Source organism: Mesoplodon bidens (genome assembly GCF_964165515.1).
Source record: "Mesoplodon bidens genome assembly, chromosome: 12".
Classification (NCBI taxonomy): Eukaryota; Metazoa; Chordata; class Mammalia; order Artiodactyla; family Ziphiidae; genus Mesoplodon; species Mesoplodon bidens.
The window spans coordinates 75,911,387-75,931,934 of record NC_138168.1 but is presented as its reverse complement, the minus strand read 5'-3'; the positions used below and the strand labels follow the sequence as shown (position 1 = coordinate 75,931,934).

At 36.6% G+C, this 20,548-nt stretch overlaps 1 long non-coding RNA gene across 1 annotated transcript in view; it reads left to right on the top strand.

Annotated features, from left to right (window-relative positions):
- LOC308626413 overlaps window positions 1–19,766 on the top strand; it is a 90,082-nt gene extending 70,316 nt beyond the window's left edge. Inside the window, exon 5 of the long non-coding RNA XR_014017243.1 lies at window positions 19,704–19,766. This is a non-coding gene — a long non-coding RNA (uncharacterized lncRNA). The remainder of the gene's footprint in view (window positions 1–19,703) is intronic.
- The last annotated feature ends 782 nt before the right edge of the window (window positions 19,767–20,548 follow it).

Below are 20,548 nucleotides of genomic sequence, written 5' to 3'. Positions count from 1 at the left end.
TTACAGGCAAGGGAAATCATTCTACCATTATTGATTTAAAGTATTTTCCACGAACTAGGACACCCCAGGGCTAGAGCTCAGGGGTCTCATGGAGGAGGGCGAAAATCTGAACAAATTTCAGTTTTATTAGGAAGGAGGAAGAGGGCAAGGATAGATTTTGGGGAGGAATCCAAGTGCATCTGCTATTCAGTGGCAGTATTCACTAGGCTACAGAATCTGAGAGGAGAAGCAGAAATTATGGGACTAAAAATGAGTTCAATTTTGTATGGATTACATTTTGGATCCTGTCAGACATACAAATGGAGATATTCAGAAGGCAGTTGGATATGGAGACATAAAGCCCTAGAGAAAATTCCTGGCTAAAGAATCATTCATTTCATTAGAAATTGTTGCCAAGGGAAAGATGAAATCACACATGAAGAGTATATACAGTGAAAAGAGGGGAGCATCTAGGAGATCTGTGAGCAAAACAAGCGTTTGAGCATATGAAGTGGGTCCAAGGAGGAGGCTGAGAAAAGAGGGTTCAGTATTATGGAAGCCAAAGAAAGAGTGTTTAGTAAGGCGAGAGTGGTCAATTTCAAATGCTACAGCAATTTCCAGTAAGATAAAGTCTGTAAAGTGTAAATTGTTTCAGGGGCATAGTTGAGATAGAATCCATATTTCAGTGACTAGATAATGAGGAATGGGGACAGTAAAATAGGTAACCCTCTACAGACATAAGACTGGACAATGAGTTTTTGAAAATGAGGAGTAAAATAGAAGGAAGTCTCAAAATTATATTTAGACAGGACAGAACCACTGTAAAGTTGAAATGTTTCTTTCAATTAATTAGGCAAGATTTTAGGGTTTCAAAACTGTTTGAATGAATTGCTCTAGTAGAGGGGAGCACTGAGGCACTTGTTGCCCAGGAGAGAATGGGATGGAATGGAATAAGGAGACCCCATGAATAAAAGAAGGGAGGATAGGAGAGGAGAGGGTGATAGAGAAATTTAAGAACTCCTGGAGCATATTATCTACATAGAAAGACAATGTTAAAGCACATAAAACTAATAGTGGATGATAAATTATTCACATTGTAGAAGTGACTGTAATTGCAATGGGAAGTCAGATAAGTGAGATTAGGGAGTAATCCACTATCCTGAGAGACAGGCAAACTCTTAGAAGGATGTTAGCTTTTTAAAGCCATGTGGTGTAATTTAAAGGACAATGGCAGTCCTCTTAGTTAACCTAGGGGTTTGTGATGACTTTGTAGGTAGGGTTTGGCTCTGTATACACTTCTAAATTGCCCCTTATAATCATGTACAATCATTAACTAAGTGTTTTTGTTGTCTGTGCCCCAAAAGGTATCAGATTAAAGTGGCCTTTTAAATACTGAATGATCCAACTGAAAGAGCACTTAGTCCATTTCATTTTTTTCTAAAACATCTTTATTGGAGTATAATTGCTTTACAATGGTGTGTTAGTTTCTGCTTTATAACAAAGTGAATCAGCTCTACATATACATATATCCCCATATCTCCTCCCTCTTGTGTCTCCCTCCCACCCTCCCTATCCCACCCCTCTAGGTGGTCACAAAGCACTGCATGTCATTTTAAGGCATACTTTATCATTTAATTTAGAATTCTGTGTCTCCCAGAATAGTTCTGTTTATCTCACCTACCTCATTGACTGCTGTGAGGACAAATATGAAATACACAATTTTAAAAAACCTCATTTCAGTCAGGGGAGATTGAATTTAAAAATAAACCTCTAGCTGAAAGAAAATGCAAAATTACCAATACGATCAACAGCAAATCAACTTTGTTTTCACATAGAGCATTTTCTGAGTTTGTTTTTGACTTAGTACGGTACACAGTCAAATTTAGATGCTTCGGTGTTTTTCCATTATGAACTCATTCTTTGTGTAGTAGAGATTTGGCTTTCTGTAGTGTCAGCAAATAAAAGTATGGTCACAAAAATATGTTTCTTCTTAGTTTTTTCTTCTATCATCAATCATCCTTGGTGAGAGTTTAAGTACAAAGTGAGTTTAATATTCTTATGCAGGCTGTGTCTAATAAAGAGGCTTTGCTTTCATTTTGATGAGTTAACTCTATGAGTAGAATTTACTCTTAATTTCTTAGATACATCTTATAATTTCTAGTCCTAATTTAAAAAATTCTGACTTATTCTTTTAGATCCTGGAGCTGCCATTGAATAGTGTTTCTCTTATACAAGTATGCTTATACTTAATTGTTCTTCATATTTGCAGAAGATATTTCTGTGTCACTACCTGCAGCCATGTTTCATGGTTGAAATACCTGATTTGCACTAGCATATTTTTATTTATTGTAATTAATTAATTAATTAATTAATTATAGTATATTTTCCCCTCTGTTAGTATGCAAGATTGAGTTGTCATAAGATTACTGGTCAATACTGGTGAACTGACTGTATCATATTAGTTCAATTTTGATAAGGTTAATTTACTATTAATGGTGATGTGTAGTGAAACTGGCATCCAAAAATGTATCCTTTCGTAAAAGCAACAACAACAACATCAACAGACTGGCAAAATAGGATCATTTTTTTCCCCCAGAACTCTGGAAATTAATTAAAGGAAGCAAGCCAGGAAGTATTTATTCAAGAAAATCTACCCAATATTGGTAAGGATAGCAACTCCAAACTCCCACTCCCCAACTCAGCAGTGGCCTTGAAAAAGAAGAGCCTGTATTCCCAGTACTTGAGGAAGCAGAACAGAGCTGGGGCCCTTTCAAAGCTGCATTTGCAAAGAATTGATATTATTTGGTCTGTTAGATGGTTTTTCAACTGGAAAAGCTTGTCTTTATTTGATCTGACTCAAGGTTGACCAGTACTAAAAGCCTCTCCCCAAGGGGCATTTATGAAAAACATTTGCAGGCAAATGTTTCAAAACCATAATGCCTAAAGTGATAGTTAACAGTTGGCACAGATAACAGATTAACCAAAACAGCTTGAAAAGAAAAGGCTGAGCAATGAGGTGTCCATAGGGGCTTTGGTAAGTTTGGACGTGCTCCTGGGAATCTAAAAGTTCATGCACATGTGTAGTGCTGTGTGCATTCTCAGAAAGAACCTGAGAAGGCCCTTAGCTCTCACCTCTGGCTGACCTTGAAGCAGCCAAGCAGGAAGTGGGAGCTAAGGCAGAGTTGTAAGCTGAGTGTTGGAGATTACTTTAACATGCGTACAAGCTCCTCAGTAAAGAATGGGAGATTTATTGGTTTCAGGAATTACAAAAAAATTACTTATCATTAGCTGATTCTTAAGCTAACTGAAGAAGATTTCAGTGGCCACACATGACAAAGAACAGAGACTTTACAGAATTAGCTTAGGAATATCACTAAGCAAACTGGTGAATTCTACCGAACATTTAAAAAATTATTTATACCAATTATTCACATAGCTCCCACTCTCCAAAAAAAAAAGAAGAGGAGAGAACACTTCCCAACCCATTCTATGAGGCCAGTATTACACTGATACCAAAACCAGATAAAACATCACAGAAAAGGAAACTACAGACCAATATCCTTTATGAAGAAATATACCATCATCTTCAACAAAATACCTGCAAATTAATCCAAAACATATAAAAAGTGAACACCATGGCCATGTGAGATTTATCCCAAGAATGCAAGGTTGTTTCAACATATGAAAATCAATGTAATATGCCATATTAAGAGAGTAAAGAAAAAATTATCTCAATAGACAAAAATTCAAGACAAACATTTGACAAAACAAACATCTGACACAATCCTACACTATTTCAGCCTCAAACGTTCAACAAACTAGGAATTGAAGGGAACTTCTTCAAGCTAATTAAGGGCATCTGCAAAATCCTACAGCTAATATCATAGTTAAGGTGAAAGACTGAATGCTTTCCCTCTAAGATAAAGAACAAGACAAGGATGTACACTCTCACCCCTTCTATTCAGCATTGTATTGGAGGTATGAGCCAGGGCAGCTAAGCAGGAAAAAGAAACAAAAGGCATCCTGATTGGAAAGAAAGAAGTAAAAGTATCTCTGTTTGCAGATGACAATATCATATATATATGATAATATGTATCACATAAAACACTAAGTGTACACACACACAAACACACAGAGTATTAGAGCAAAAAAAGAGTTTAGTGAAGTTGCACAAGATGACTGTACACAATTTAATTGTATTTTTGTACACTAGCAATAAAAAAAATCTCAAAATGAAATTAAGAAAACAATTCTATTTACTATTCCATCAGGAAGAATAAAATACTTATGAATAAATTTATCCAAAGAAGCACAGGACTTGTACACTGAAAACCACAAAACATTGTTGAAAGAAATTAAAGAAGACCTAATAAATAAAAAGACATACCGTGCTCATGGTGGGAAGACTTACTCTTGTTAAGGTCGCAGTACTCCCCAGAGTGATCTACAAACTTAATGCAATCCCTATCAAAATTCCAACTCCCCTTTCTGCAGTAAGGCACAAGCGAATCCTAAAATTCACAAGGCAATGTGAGGGACCCAGAAAAGCCAAAACAATCTTGAAAAAGTAAAACAGTGTTGGAAGACTCTCACTTCCTGATTTCAAAATTTACTACAAAGCTACAGTAATCAAGGCAGTGTGTTACTTGCATGAGGATAGACACATAGATCACATAACATTTTAACCTGAGAGTCTAGAGGTAAACCCACCCATCTATGGTCAATTGACTTTTGACAACCGTGCCAAGACAGTTCAATGGGGGAAAGAATAGTGTTTTCAACATATGATGCTGGGACATCTGCATATTCATATACAAAAGAATAAGGTTGGACCCTGCCTCACTCTATCTATCAATACAAATATTAACTCAAAATTGATAAAACCTATAAGTAAGATCTGAAGTGATAGAACTCTTAGAAGAAAACATAGTAGTAAATATTCACGATCTTAGTTTAAGCAGTAGTTTTAAAAATATAACACAAAAAGCATGAGCAACACAAGAAAAATAGACAAATTGGACTTTATCAACATTAAAAATTTTTGTGCTTCAAAGAACATCAAGAAAATGAAAAAATGACCCACAGTATGGAATAAAATATTCACACATCGTATATCTGATAAGAACATTGTATCTAGTATATATAAGGAATTCTTGCAACTCAAAAATAAGAAGAAAAATACCCTAAATAAATATGGGCAAATGATTTGAACAGATATTTCTCTAATGAAGATTCTTAGTTGGAAAATTAGCATGTAAATGATGTTCAACATCATTAGTTATCAGGAGAATGGAAATCAAAACCAAAATCATTTCACATCAACTAGGATGGTTATAATAAAAAAATAAAAATAGAAAGGAAAATAACAAATGTTAACGATGGGGAGAAATAGGAACCCTTATACATTCCTGACTGGAATGAAAAATAGTGCAGCCACTGTGGAAAACAGTTTGGAAGTTCTTCAAAATGTTGAGCATACTGTTAACATATGACCCAGCATTTTCACTCCTAGGTGTATATCTAAGAGAATTGAAAACATATGTTCATGCAAAAAGTTGTACACAAATGTTTATAGCAGTATTATTCATAGTAGTAAGAAATTAAAACAACCTGAATGCCCATAAACTGATGAATGGATAAACAAAATACGGTATATCCATCCGGTATAATATTATTTGGCAATGAAAAGAAATTAAGTACTGATAAATGCTATAGCATGGATGAACTTTAACACAAGGCTAAGTGAAAGAAGCCAGTATAAAAGGCCACATATGGTATGATTCCATTTATGTAAAGTGTCCAAAATATGCAAATCTATAGAGACAGAAAGTAGATTAGTGGTTGCCAGGGACTAGCGGGGGGAAGAAGAGGGCATTGCGTACTAACAGGTACAGGGTTTCTTTTTGGGGTGATGAAATATTCTGGTATTTGTGCACAACTCTAAGTATTTTAGAATCTACTGAATTGTGCACAACTCTAAATATTTTAGAATCTACTGAATTGTGCACCTTACTGAATTTTATGGAATGTGAATTATGTTACAAAAACTTTTACTATTTGATATTGAAGGTGCTTGAAGTTAATGTTTATGTCATTATTTTAGAACTGAAGTGGTATCTCCAGTATTTTTTTATACTCACATAAAATTTAATTTGCTTCTTGCCATTTTTTGTAAGTTGACCCTGGGATTCATTTTACATTTGTGTCTGCTCAACTATGATTTTTAAAAGTTTGATCTGTTATTTAAAAAATTTGTATAAATCCTTTGATGCCAATAACAAAAAACCAAAAGAGTTTTACATATTTCACATGCCCTGTATCCAAGCAACAGGTACAGAGTAGAATTTTCTGTCTTAGACTGAAATTTATTAAGCACAGATTAGAATATGGTCTTGGTTTTAACTGTGACATCAGCTTTTAAAATTGTGTTCAGTTAGCAAATCGGTTTGCTTTTGTTATATAAAAAGCTGCTTCAAAACCTAATGGTTTAAACCTCAAACAATTATTGTTTCTCACATTTCTGTGGGCCTGTGTGGTCTGGCTGGTGGGGGTGGAATTCATTCATGCATTTGGGACCTCAGCTGAGACAGGTGGACATGCAGTCTCTCTCTGCAATGTGGTTCCTCAGCCTCCGGCCGGTTCACCTGAACTTGTTTACATGATGGAGGAAGAGTCCAGCAGCAAAAGAGGGGAAGCCCGCTGATGAACACTGATGGCTAGCTTTATGTGTCCACTTGATGGGGCCACGGGTGCCCACATATTTAGTTAAACATTATTCTGGGTATGTCTGTGAAGGTGTTTGAGATGAGACTGACCTTTGAATTGTTAGCCTGAATAAAGAAGATTACCCTCCCCAATGTGGATGGGCCTCATCCAATTCCTTGGAGGCCTGACTAGAAAAAAAGGTGGGGTGAGTAAGAGAGAATTTGCTCTCTTTGCCTGACTGGTTTCAAGCTAGGACATCAGTCTTCTGTACTTGGACTGGAACTTGCACCACCAGCACTTCTGGGTATCTAGTTTTCATGTGGCAGATCATGAAATGTCTCAGCCTCCATAATCACCTGAGCCAATTCCTTAGAATAAATAAATCTCTCTTTCCCTCTCTCTATCTCTCTCTATATATATATATTTATAGAGAGAGAGAGTGAGAGAGAAATGTGACGCAATCAGAGGAATGAAAGATGCTTGTATTAGTGTTCACCAAAGAAACAGAACCAATAGGTTTTATATATACAAATAATATATTATTGTATTATAAATGTTATCATTATACTATATTTAATATATTAAATTATAAACCTATATGCATTAATATAATATAATGTATTTTAGCATAATAATATATTAATATTTTATATAATATAAAAATCTATTGTTTCTTTTTTTCTTCCAAAATTTGTATTTATTATATTATCAACAAAAATCAAATAATGTTACCTTCAATATTGAAAATTTTAACTGAATTTACAATTGCATTTACATCAGTGTCAGATGTTTACTGATAACCTTCCAAAGTTTTGCTTTGATTCTCTAATTTGAGGTAAAGTTCAACTAGATCTTTACCAAAGTCACTTCCTTTTTTAGGACTGATATACAGGTACACATATTATATATTAGACTGATTTCTTCCATTGTCACAAGTTTCGTAGATTTCGTTTTCACTCTTTTTCTTTATTTGTTTGTTTCTCTTAATTTCTATGCTTTCTTAGTATACTGGAGTTTATTGATATTCTTCAATGAACTTTTAAAGCTTATTTATTTATTTATTATTTTAAAAATTCTCTTGCAATTTCCAGAAACCTGGTCAATTTATATATTAAAGTAATTGTAATTTTTAAAATATCTTTATTGGAGTATAATTGCTTTACATTTGTGTGTTAGTTTCTGCCTTATAACAAAGTGAATCAGCTATACATATACATATATCCCCATATCACTTCCCTCTTGCATCTCCCTCCCTCCCACCTTCCCTATCCCACCCCTCTAGGTGGTCACAAAGCACCGAGCTGTTCTCCCTATGCTATGCGGCTGCTTCCCACTAGCTGTCTATTTTACATTTGGTAGTGTATATATGTCCATGCCATTCTCTCACTTTGTCCCAGCTTACCCTTCCCCCTCCCCATATCCTCAAGTCCATTCTCTAGTAGGTCTGTGTATTTATTCCCATCTTGCCTCTAGGTTCTTCATGACCGTTTTTTTTAGATTCCATATATATGTGTTAGCATTCAGTATTTGTTTTCTCTTTCTGACTTACTTCACTCTGTATGACAGACTCCAGGTCCATCCACCTCACTACAATAACTCAATTTCGTTTCTTTTTACAGCTGAGTAATATTCCATTGTATATATGTACCACATCTTCTTTATCCATTCATCTGTTGATGGACACTTAGGTTGCTCCCGTGTCCTGGCTATTGTAAATACAGCTGCAGTGAACATTGTAGTACATGACTCTTTTTGAATTATGGTTTTCTCAGGGTATATGACCAGTAGTGGGATTGCTGGGTCATATAGTAGTTCTATTTTTCATTTTTTAAGGCACCTCCATACAGTTCTCCATAGTGGCTGTATCAATTTACATTCCCACCAAGAGTGCAAGAGGGTTCCCTTTTCTCCACACCCTCTCCAGTATTTATTGTTTGTAGATTTTTTGGTGATGGCCATTCTGACCGGTGTGAGGTATCTCATTGTAGTTTTGATTTGCATTTCTCTAATGATTAATGATGTTGAGCATTCTTTCATGTGTTTCTTGGCAATCTGTATATCTTCTTTGGAGAAATGTGTATTTAGGTCTTCTGCCCATTTTTGGATTGGATTGTTTGTTTTTTTGATATTGAGCTGCATGAGATGCTTGTAAATTTTGGAGATTAACCCTTTGTCAGCTGCTTCATTTGCAAATATTTTCTCCATTCTGAGGTTGTCTTTTCGTCTTGTTTATGGTTTCCTTTGCTGTGCAAAAGCATTTGAGTTTCATTAGGTCCCATTTGTTTATTTTTGTTTTTATTTCCTTTTCTCTTGGAGGTGGGTCAAAAAGGATCTTGCTGTGATTTATGTCATAGAGTGTTCTGCCTGTGTTTTCCTCTAAGAGTTTCGTAGTGTCTGGCCTTACATTTAGGTCTTTAATCTATTTTGCGTTTATTTTTGTGTATGGTGTTAGGGAGTGTTATTTGTTCTTTTTTTCTTGGGAACCTTGACTAATACAAGCACCTTTCACTCTGTTGCTTGCACCACATTTGCTATTATTCTATCGGCCAAAGCAAGTCACATAGCCAGATCCAGATTCATCATAGGAGGAAACTCCCTGTGGTGCAGAGAAGGATATTAAATCAGCCATTTTGCAAACAACTTACCAAGATAGGCAAAGTCCTCCTTATCTGTTCTATATGGTAAATCCCATAGTTCCCGAATAACTCTCCCACAGATGATAATGGTCTCTTATGTTGGTTGTTTCCCTGAAAACTAGGAGCGTAATTTAAATTTGTTTTCTCTATTCCTTAAAGCATTTTCAAGCATAGTTGCCTAAAATATATTAAATAAAACTAGACTTATAAAACTTTCTTTCTAGGTAATTAGAAAGATGAGTTTAATGATGAAATATATCTGACCAGGATCTTAGAAAAAGATGGTAAACATGGATGTTTCTAGCATCTAGGTTACGTATATGTTTCAGATTTACAGATTCTTTTAAGTCCCACAACCACATAATTAGTACCATCTCTGCACTTGGTACTACTAACTACCATAACAACAGCAGCAGTGGCAGCAAGGACAATAGCTGTCATTAACTGAATGATAAATATGCTTTAGGGATGATTCTAAGTGTTTCAACTGAATTAACTAATTCAATCCCCACAACAACACTATGAGATTTATCCAGTTCCCACTTTCAGACTGCGGAAATGAAGGCACAGAGCAATTACGTCAGAAGAGTGAAGTGGAAAGGACTTAGTAGGTTTTTCACTTGAGAACATGATGAAAATCTCTTTTGTTTAACACATCTGTCTGTCCTAGAATTACCCCTTGAAGTCCTGGTGTAGAGTGAAACGAATACCCAGTAGCCAATGCCCCAGATTTCTGCCACAGCCCTCAGACTCTACTGGTGCTCTTGTTTCACTGTGGTCCCTTTACACCTAGAGTTTCCTCTTTGAAATATTTTGCTTTCTGGAAGATGAGCCTGCCTATCCTTAAATTCAGAAGATAAAGGTGTACTCCCTTTTGAGAAAAAAACAAATTCCTGTTTAAGCTGTGAGGCCAAACTATAACCTCCTTAGGCCAAAGCTGGCAGCTAGATGGGACACTGTGTGAGCATGCCAAGGAAGGGTTATTGGCCGGGGAATACTGTCTGCAGTGGTAGAATCTTCTAAACATATAGGAGTTTCATCAGTTTGAGGATATGTCTTATTACTGTATATTTTACCAGATAAACATGCAGTATTTACCACATTTCTTTTCTTTTAATTTTTAAAATTTTCTATTTTATTTTCTTTTATTTTTTGGCCTTGCTGCACTGCTTGCAGGATCTTAGTTCCCTGACCAAGGATATAACCTGGGCCCTGGCAGTGAAAGGGCCAAGCCCTAACCACTGGACCACAAGGGAAGTCCCTGTATTTACCATATTTCTGAAATGAGAATGTACTGGGGTGAAATATCTTTACAGTGAGTCCTGTTCAACATTGTTTAAATGTTTATGTCATTGTTCTTTCTTATTTTTACCCAGTCTTATTTAAGTCATTACTTGACTTTGTAAATAGTTTCAAACTTATAGTTTCGTTCAAGAAAATTACAACAAAAATTAGAAATTACCTACCAGAATGTGTTACTTTATCTATGTATTAATTTGTAAAAGATACTTCCATTTTAGTAGAATTAACACAAAATAATTCTGTACAGAGTTCCTTTCTAAGGAAACATACATTTTTTATGAGGCTGTAGCTGAAAATAAATATTTTCAGTGTGTCTTATTATGGTACATTAAGCCTTCCCCGTTTTAATAAAAGTTCTATTAAGATGACTTTCATAATAAGTATAGATAATTGCATACTTTTATTGTAGAGAAAATCATTGAAGCACATCGATGAGATTGCAGTTAAAAGCATAAAATTGGAGCACATACTTCCTCCAAATATAAAATATAGCACTGTGTTTTAAAATTTACATGTATTCAGAAGAATCAAAACACTCAAAAATTTTCAAATATTTATGTATTATTGACCTGGTATAACACTGCATATCTCAATTTTTTTTTCCTTGTAAGGGGCACAGAGAGAGAACTCAAAGGCTAAAGTAAGTTAAGAAGGACATAACTACTTTAGAGAAGCACATGTAAGGCTATATTTGTTAAATTCCTCAAGAAATACAAAGAGTTTTGCTTTACGGTAAGGAAAGTAAGAAGGAAAGTGTTAGAACAGAAATTCAGGTGGCCCCAGTGGGCCAAGCAGACACGTTTTTTAAGAAGCTAAGGAAAACATTGCAGAGAGGAAGCAATGAGCTTGAGGGGAAGAGGTAGGAAGAAAGCAAAATGGAAGATATAAGGGAAAAGGGGAAGGGGAGAGAGAAGAAAAAGGAGAGTGACCTGTAGGCATAAAGGTAGAAAGAGAGGAAGGTTAGATTGGGAGACAGAGGAAAAAAGATAGGAAAAAACAAAAAAATGATACGTGGAGAGAGATATGGAGGTAAGGCCCTTATTCTGAAACACCCATTTCAAATTGGGAAAGCCAATCTCAGAACCACGTTTATAAAGACATGGTCAGATATGCATGACTTCAACAGGTCTCAATTCAAATGCCATCTCATCAGTAACTCCCAGTTATACTTTATTTTATCTTCTTCATAACACTTACTATCTCCTGAAATGATCTTGTCTATTTACATGTTTACCCTCTTTCTTTCTTCTTCTGAATGTAAGAGCTTGTATTGAGAAAAGGGACATTGCCTTGTTTCCATTGCATCCTCAGTGCCTAGAAATTTCCTGGCATGTAGTAGGTACTCAATAAACATTTGTTAACTGTTGACTAAGAGAACATCTATTATTTACTTATTTTTGTGAGCTCAAGTCTACATACCTTAAATTTTTGGTTAATGCAAGAACAATTATACATATGATGTTTGGAAAATTTCCCCTTCTTATAGAGACCTTCAAACTTCACTCCCACTTAAACTCTCTTCTAAGAACTGCCATTTGCTAAAGTTCTATCACTAAATGTCAAGGTAATGCCCTTGCTTCTCTTCAGCAACAGCCATTTGTAGTAGATCTGACTCTGTCATTTATTAGTTTACTGGATTTCTACTAGTCTAAAATTTTATAAAGACACCAATGAGTAGAGAGATGATTCATTCTCTAAAACCAGGTCTTCTCCTGAGCATATTTATAACAAGTAAAATTACAATAACTAGGATTTATATAGGGGAATATTAGGTGAATGGGAAAAGTGACAAGGGGTTATTTTTGGGGAAAGACTAAGTAGAACCTTATTCATTACTAGATGTTAGGAAGTGTTGTTTACTCGTACTACTCCTCAGAGCCTGACACCCCTGGCCCATTGTCATCATGCTGCCTTCTGGCCAATGAATGAACCCACAGCTTTTTAGAACCTGACAGTCTACAGATTTCTTCCTGTGATAAAGCAAGGACTCTCACGCTCTATAAAAGCAGAGGCTGTTTTTCTATAAACTTAGTACACATGATATAATCTTAAAAAAAAAAAAAAAAGGAAACTGAGTTTTACTTAGCATTCCTTCACAGTGGGATGAGCAGTGTGCTTTAGCTTGGGGCTTAAAAAAAAAGAGAGATTCTACTTCTCAATGTCACCTTTATTTTTTATGTTTCCTCTTTTTGGAGAGGCTCATTTCTATAATCACTTGTTCATTCCTAATACCACTTCGCTGAAAAATAGCATGACATAAAAAACAATATGCCAGAAAAATAATAATTTTTAAAGTTTAAAGGGATTAGACTGAAAGGCACTGACAATTTAGCAGGTCCTGGAGAGTCAAAGCGATTAGTACAAGACGCAAATCTGTGGCAGGGAAAGGGAATAAATAGGGCATCACTTCACCTACCGAAAAATATATCTCTTTGTAGGGTGAAAGCTAGCAGACCTATAGTTTTTTGGCTATTCTATTTAATAATGAGGAAAGAAGGAGTTCAATTGAAACTGCAAAGGCATACTTTGGTGAACTGAATAAAATTACCTGGGCTGGGAACTGAGCAAAATACCACAATTAATAATGTGATTTTGACCTAAAGTTGTAGAACATTTTTATGAGAACCTGAGCCTCTATTTTTGAATCCTGCGCTCAGTAGGCTAATCCAGAATCATCACAGAAGTGGAATCTGGGCAGGGGGGTGGTAGCAGAAGAAAGAAGGATTGTGAGTACACCGGAGTAGTTAGTCTTATGCCTTCCCTTGAACAAGTCTTTTAAAAGGCCTGTATTCAGACACCAGATTTGGGTCACTTTGTATGGAAGGGTTAATTTTAGGTTAGGTCTGGTTGGGAAAGTTAAGGTGTTAAATGGATTGCTTGCTTTGCTGTGGGGCAGGCACGTTTTGAGGTGTGACTAAAATATCTGACCTCCCTTGGGTACTACAGAATGAAGATGGCCAGGGACAAGTCAGATTCACAGGACTTCTGTGGAACAGAACAAGATACTTTTGACCAGATGCAATCAGGATTGGTTATAGAATTAAGCCAGCCCAGAATTGGAGGTGAGGCAAGGTGCAAATAGCTATTTTGTCTTCTATACCATGTTATCTCTTGGTTCTGTGGGGATCTAGCATCTCCAATGTGTATAACCTTGCCTGTACATTTAATTTCAAAGAGTCCCAGTAGTTTAAAAATGTGTTATCTCAATTTAAGTCCACATGTCTTTTTTTTTTTTTTTTTTCGATACACGGGCCTCTCACTATGGCCTCTCCGGTTGTGGAGCCCAGGCTCCGGATGCGCAGGCTCAGCAGCCATGGCTCACGGGCCCAGCCGCTCCGTGGCATGTGGGATCCTCCCTGACCGGGGCACGAACCCTTGTCCCCTGCATCGGCAGGCGGACTCTCAACCACTGCGCCCCCAGGGAAGCCCAGTCCACATGTCATTTGATAAAACATGCAGTAGCAGTTGTCACAAGTACTATGGTTGAAACAGTTTGAGTTTCACAAAATAACTTATCTTCCTTTTGTAACTGACTTTGAGATGCATAAAAAAGCAAATCAACCCAACACTCACACACACAACTCAACCATAGACACCAAGCTTTCAGCTGCATAAGGCTTTCTAAGGCTTGTGAATTACTAAATATGTTAAAGAAGTATAGGGTATATAAATTGGCTCCACTTGCTTTTTCCATTTCACTCAGAAGCAACACTGTGTAGAAATTTGGGCAGGCTGGAATTTTGCTTGGGAGGAATTTTTTTTTTTAACATCTTTACTGAAGTATAATTGTTTTGCAATATTGTGTTAGTTTCTGCTGTATAAAAAAGTGAATCAGCTATATGTATACATATATACCCATATCCACTCCCTCTTGCATCTCCCTCCCACCCTCCCTATCCCACCCCTCTAGGTGGTCACAAAGCACCGAGCTGATCTCCCTGTGCTATGCAGCTGCTTCCCACTAGCTATCTATTTTACATTTGGTACTGTATATATGTCAGTGCTACTCTCTCACTTCGTCCCAGCTTACCCTTCCCCTCCCCATGTCCTCAAGTCTATTCTCTATGTCTGTGTCTTTATTCCTGTCCTGCCCCTAGGTTCTTCAGAACCATTTTTTTTCTAGATTCCATATATATGTGTTAGCATACGGTATTTGTTTTTCTCTTTCTGACTTACTTCACTTTGTATGACAGAATCTAGGTCCATCCACCTCACTCCAAATAACTCAATTTCATTTCTTTTTATGGCTGAGTAATATTCCATTGTATATATGTGCCACATCTTCTTTATCCATTCATCTGTTGATGGATACTTAGGTTGCTTCCATATCCTGGCTATTGTAAATAGAGCTGCAATGAACATATTGGTACATGACTCTTTTTGAATTATGGTTTTCTTAGGGTATATGCCCAGTAGTGGGATTGCTGGGTCGTATGGTAGTTCTATTTTTAGTTTTTTAAGGCACCTCCATACTATTCTCCATAGTGGCTGCATCAATTTACATTCCCACCCACAGTGTAAGAGGGTTCCCTTTTCTACACACCCTCTCCAGTATTTATTGTTTGTAGATTTTTTTTTTTTTTGCGGTACACGGGCCTCTCACTGTTGTGGCCTCTCCCATTGTGGAGCACAGGCTCCAGATGCACAGGCTCAGTGGCCATGGCTCACGGGCCCAGCCACTCCATGGCACATGGGATCCTCCCGGACCGGGGTACGAACCCATGTCCCCTGCATCAGCAGGCGGACCCTCAACCACTGCGCCCCCATGGAAGCCCTGTTTGTAGATTTTTTGATGATGGCCATTCTGACCCATGTGAGGTGATACCTCATTTTAGTTTTGATTTGCATTTCTCTAATGATTAGTGATGTTGAGCATCCTTTTATGTGTTTGTTGGCAATCTGTATATCTTCCTTCGAGAAAAGTCTATTTAGATCTTCTGCCCATTTTTGGATTGGGTTTTTTGTTTGTTTGATATTGAGCTGCATGAGCTGCTTGTAAATTTTGGAGATTAATCCTTTGCCAGTTGCTTTGTTTGCAAATATTTTCTATGGTTGGGAGGAATTTTCAAGTTAGAGTTTCAATCTGTACACAAGGCTGGTTCCCTTTACCAGTCACCAGAGGAAGTCTTTTTCTTTCCAGTGAAAAAGGTAGGAGCACTGAGCTGATCACCAACTTACCACATCACTTTATACTTTACCAAGAAGGAAGAAAGGGGATACTCACACTGAGTAGAATATCCTCCAAATGTAGGTTAAAGTTGGCTCCAAGTGGTATGTACACAGCGTGTGAGGGGGAAGGTCCACTGGGCTTGGGAATAGATGAGCTGGTTTTGAGCACTTGAGAAGTGGTGGAACTTCTCAGTCTCTCTCTTTTCATCTGCATTTCTATCTGCCCCATCTAAGTCAAGGTGCATTGTCTCTAGGTGTTTTAGGACCTTGTGAAGAATCATAAAATTCTAAGTTATGCTTATCTTATACTCATCAGATTCTACATGTGCAAGACCTGAGAACACTGATAGGGAGATTATGGGGTATAATCTAGAGTGTACAGAGGAGAGAGAAATGGGATGAATAACCATATGCAAACAGCTCCTTCAAAAACTATGATGGCGGAGCTCAACTTCCTGTCTCTACTGTTTCTTTTCATCTTTCTGTTCATAGTCACTTTCAAGACCTCCCAAAGCATAGGCATCACAAAAAGCTTCAATTCAGAGAGGTACATTTCTGTGTTACAGTAGGGAGGGAAGGAACAACTTCCTGGGAGTATATAGAAAACTATTAAGTTACTGTTTTTTTTTGCACTTTCACTTTTTTTTTTTTTTTTTTTTTGCGGTACGCGGGCCTCTCACTGTTGTGGCCTCTCCCATTGCGGAGCACAGGCTCCGGACGCGCAGGCTCAGCGGCCATGGCTCACGGGCCCAGCCGCTCCGCGGCATGTGGGATCTTCCCGGACCAGGACACGAACCCGTGTCCCCTGCATCGGCAGGCGGACTCTCAACCACTGCGCCACTAGGGAAGCCCTGCACTTTCACATTTTTAAAAGAAAATAGTACCACATAAAGTCTACTGTGGATGGTGAAGTTTGTTAGATGAGGAATTACTTGAGAAAAAAACTAAATATGTAAAGTCTGACTTCAGAAGGCCAAGAACTAAACACAGGAGACATAAGTGATGTGAAACCTAATTTACATTGGGAAAAATCATCATGTGTGGATTTGTGTTACTAGTAAGTTAATGTAATTTGTGACTGACCTCTTACTTTTTAAATAGTTTTTCACTGGATTAAAAAGGGCAAATTGTCCTTTGAGCTATAAATCAAGGAGTGCTGAAAAATGGAGTAGAGTGTTAGGACCTGCAGGTTGAGTATAAAAGCCACTGACATCTGTAAGATTTCCTTGCAGGCAAATTAAAGTGGGTGGTAAAGGTTCTGAACATAACAGATGAACTTTGAGGAGGGTCTCACTTTGAGAAGAGATTCAACGTGAATTGAATCAAGTATAAGAATTAGATCAGGATTAGTTGGAGTAATGATTAAAACATTCAAGTTTATGAGTCCTAGTAGTTGCTAGGTATCTCTTGTACTAATTGTCTACCGAATTAAAAAACATAATACTTAGTAATGCTGGTTAATGTTTTTGTTTTTAGGTTAAATATAATTGTCTTTAATTTTTTTTTCTTTTTTAAAACAAATTCTAAATTTTAAAACAGATTAAGTCACTACAAAGTTTCCATATATCCTCTACATATTTTCCCTATTATTAACATCTTATATGTGTATGTTTGTATGGGATATTTGTTGCAATTTTGAATCAATATTGGTATGTTATTTTAACTGTAGTCTATAATTTATTCTAATTTCCTTAGTTTTCACCTAATGTCCTTTTCTTCTTTGGGGATCCCCTCTAGGATATCACATTATATTTAGTCCTCATGTGTCCTTAGGCTCCTCTTGGCTGTGATAGTTTATCAAACTTACCCTGTTTTTGGTGACTTTTGACAGTTTTGAAAAGTACTGGTCAAGTATTTTGTAAAATGCTCCTCATTTGGGAGTTACCTGATGTTTTCTCTCTATGATTAGACCAGGGTTGTGGGTTTTTGGGAAGGAGACTAAAAAGGTAAAGTGCCATTTTCATCACATCATGTCAAGGGTATGTACTATCAACATGACTTATTACTGTCCATATTTACCTTGATCAATTGGCTGAGTTAGTGTACCAGGTTTCTTTTCTATAAAGTTGCTCTTTTTCCCCCTTTTCTATACTGTACTTTTTGGAAGGAAGTCACTATGAACAGCTCACATCCAGCGTGTGGGAATTTCTGCTTCACCTCCTTGAGGGCAGAGTATTGACACTAATTATTTGGAATTTTTCTGTGTGGGAGATTTGTCTATTCTCCCTTATTTATTGTCTGATATTTATTTATTTTTTCAATTATTTATCCATATCAGTATGGACTCATAGATTTATTTTTTGTTTTGGATTATAAGCCAGTGCCACTTATTTTGTTGATAAAATTTTCCAACCTGACAATTGGGGACTTTTTCAGTTGTCTGCTATGTCCCTTTGCATACTCCATTATTTATTAAAAGCATTTTCTTTTACTTTCTGGCAATACAAGATGCTCTAGGGTCATCTTATATATTTTGTATCTCAGTCCTAGAATCAGCCTTTCTCCTAGAAGCCCTGATTTTTTAAAATTGGAATATGGTATTAGAAAACAAGATCTGGATGTTAGGTGTGCTTGTTGCTGCTGGGGTGTCATTATTTCTAGGCCCTCTCTACTGACAGAGCAAGGGGTTATATATGTATATACTAACCCACGTATATACATATTTCTATAATTATTTCTATATGTAATCATCTGTATCTATACCAATCTAAACATGAGTTCATACTGATGTCTCCAACGCTAATCTATTACCACATGGCTCATTCTGGCCTCCTCCTCTTTCTTATCTGTAATCTCCCACAACTACAGTGAGAAACCTGGCTCCCAACATCCAGCATGTAATTACTTAATTGTTCAATTCCAGTATATATGTATAGCAGTGTCAAAATTACTGATATCCTCATGAGAATCAGCTTTACCAACACACAGTGCTTATGTAACAGTTTATTTTGCCTAGAGTCTTTTAGACTTCATTCATTTCCAGAGTTACTTAGGTCTTCTTTTCCCCCCAGCCCCTACAGTGAGTTTGCTTCATACATTTGTAATAGTTATATTTATTTCATACATTCATGATATAATTAGTTTTATCACATTCTGCATTCCATCCAGGAATACCCTGACCTCCAAATAGGTTTTTTTAAAATTTGCATACAGTAAGGTTCACTCTTTATGTTATAAAGTTATATGCATTTTGACAAATGTGTGCTATCATATATCTGCCATTATAGTATCATACAGATAGTTATACCATCTTAAAAAGGTGCTTAATGTGTTCAAACCTCACCTAACACCCTCCCTGCCTCAAACCCCTGGAAACCATTGATCTTTTTACCATTGCTATAGTTTTGACTTTTCCAGAATGTCATATAGTTGGTGTTTTCTTTCTTTATAAGAATAATTATTAGCTTACATTTATTAAGTATTCACCAGGTGGTTGTCCCTATGTTATGTGCTCTTAGGTACCATCTTTTTTTTGGTTCTCAGACCATATGATGGCAGTACAATTTTCATCCTTAATTACTGGTGTGGAAGCACAGGATGGCTAAATACTACTCCTAAAGTGGTATACAGCTAATAAGAGATCTTGTCAGTTTGACAAGGGCTGTTTGGCTCTGAAACATGTACCCAACCAATATGTTACGCTACTAAATTCATACTCAGAACTGAGAAAATAAGAAACAGGATGCCTGCTTCAAAATGCTCCTTCATTTTGACAGTTCTGTTCACAAAACAATGGGGCTTCTTTAAAATTTCAAACATGCATTACTTTAATAGAAAAGCATGTTTATACTAAAAGGGAAGGAAGGACAGTAGAAGAAAGGGGGAAAGAAAGGAAGGAAATCATATCAAGTCCAGGAACAGGATCAGTGACTCTGTTAGATTCTACTAAAAGCCATATGTTTCCCCCTGAAGGTGCACAAGAGTGACCATTCTGCTGGCTCAGAGCATCCTTCAAGTTCCACCCATCTGGAAAAAGTAAGCTCAGAGGGACACATTTGTTTATGCCTTTTTCCCTAAAGGGGACTGCGGTGTTTGACAGGAACATAGCAAATGTTTAATGTTTTAGCTCTGTATGTTGTTTGGTAATGTGGCTATTCATATAGATTCCTAACTATGATTCATGTCATGTTTTTGTCTTCTTCCAAAACCTCAATAAGAATCTTCCACCATGCTTCCCATCAGACCCCTTAAAGTTAGACATTAGATGAATTATTAATTGTTGTTAAAATAAAACACTTTTTTGATATTTGAGAATGTTTTAATGTGAATTTAACTATGTACTGGGTAAACAATCCATTCTGAGTATTTAGATGTGTCTTAGAAGCCTAGAATTAAAAAAATTTAATGATCATTTAGGAATCAGATGTCTGTTTTCTGGAAGAAAAGAAAGCATTCTCTCCAGAAAAAATATTAACCTTCTTTTAGCAAATGGTGGCAACGTGTTAGGTTGTGCAAATTTATTTGCAAATTTTCCCTGTGAGGCTATAAAAACACAGGTGAAATTTTGATCTAGCTATTTTTATCATGATCTGGCTCTATCAGTATGGTACCCAATGAAAGAAAGTGTTGGGAATTGCCTTATTCATTAGCAGGAAGCTTAGATTTATTCTAAGATTTCTTGAAGATACTTATTATTTTCCTAGGGTTGTAACAAAGTACCACAAACTGGGTGGCTTAGCTTAAACAAGAGGAATTTATTGTCTCACTGTTCTGAAGGGTAAACATTTACGATCAAGGGGTCAGTAGGGTTGGCTCCT